We start from the raw sequence: 1533 nt of genomic DNA, 5'->3' as shown, positions 1-1533 counted from the left end.
TTCCGATAAACACAAAAATCTATCCACATAAAACCCAATTGGCCGCTTCAAGATAGAGAAAACTTTAAGGAACTGACAGTCATTGGCTCAGATTCGCCTTAGTTCATCAAAAAGCATATACGTCTGCATGTTCTCTACAAATGACACATGGACACCGCGGTTACCTACGGAAGCATAAGCCGTCAAGGCAAGTCCATCGCCAAGTTATGAGAAAAGCAGAGATAACCACCTTCAAAGTTGGATTTAATCATCATCGCCCAATCAAAGAGGGAGACAGAGAGTGGGAGCAGGAAGATAGAAATTCATGTAATTCAAACAGAAAAAAAATCGAATAATTCATTACTATTCTAAATGATGCAAGTAGAGAGTGTTTTTTTCCTCCATCCAGAATTTCATTGGCTTGCATAAGAAATCCAAGAGTTTTTTTGTTGGAGATGCATTGGGTTTAGGATAATTATTTTCGAAATCCAGAAACTTATTTGAACCCAAACTTAAACATGGTTCACATCTATATAACTAAAATATTGAGAGATTTACATACATACCATACATTTTTTAGGTATTTACTAATATCTAAACTTTGATATTTACACATAACCATTCTCCGGTTTCCAAACCACAGCCCAGCCGTTGTCCACCACCCTCACTGCCACCCTAGGGTCTCCTGTGTTTTTATTGCTGTTATTTTTCTATGGTCAGGAGTTTGTGTTTGTAACCCTATTAAAGTTCAAATATTATCATTTCTTTTGTGATTTGCGTTTCTTCTCCTCCGGTATCAAATTATTAAAAAGTGGAAAAGCTAATAAGAACTCGAGTTGTCAATTCCATTGCAGCAGATTATTTTTACAAGTTGGAAGGTACACCCTTTAAGGCAGTGCCTTCAATGGAGGATTTCTCATCAGAGAGATTTATAGAGACCTAAGTAAAGATTGAAAGATCAAGAAAAAAATGGTGAGCAAGAAACTCTCCGCAATTTCCTGCATCCGCTAGCAAAAAATAATTGTAGAACCATTGTGGAACTTTAAACCACTGCTCCAGTTATTGCATTTTCTTTCTTTACTCAAAACAAGACATCAGCTTTTTTTACAGCCAACATTTTAACACAAAAGGGCCCATAAACTAATGAGTTATCTTGGCAGAGCTAAACGCCACTTACGCACTAATACATACCATCTAAGCTCTGGCAACCATTATCACGATCATTCAAATCTATATTAATTAAATATAAACCTGAAAAAAAAAATTAAGCCAGACTACAACTTCCCAAAATTGCAAATATCCATACATTTTTAAGGCACCGAATAGTTATTTAAAGTTATAGAAAGGTGGAAACAAAATGGGGAATCGTAGGCTCATATTGGCATCAGCACATTCAGACAACATTTTCTCAACTAATAACACAGACGCAATGGTTAAGCTTAGAGGCAACGATTATCCAAGCTGCGCCAATACCGTTCATGGAAAAAACAGAGAACCTTGAAGCGCCATGAAAGACAAGATCACCATCAATGTTCATGAAATTCATGCACTTGG

Source organism: Phalaenopsis equestris, unplaced genomic scaffold (assembly GCF_001263595.1).
Source record: "Phalaenopsis equestris unplaced genomic scaffold, ASM126359v1 Scaffold000002, whole genome shotgun sequence".
NCBI lineage: Eukaryota > Viridiplantae > Streptophyta > Magnoliopsida > Asparagales > Orchidaceae > Phalaenopsis > Phalaenopsis equestris.
The sequence above is the reverse complement of the archived record's forward strand: the minus strand, read 5'-3'. Positions refer to the sequence as shown.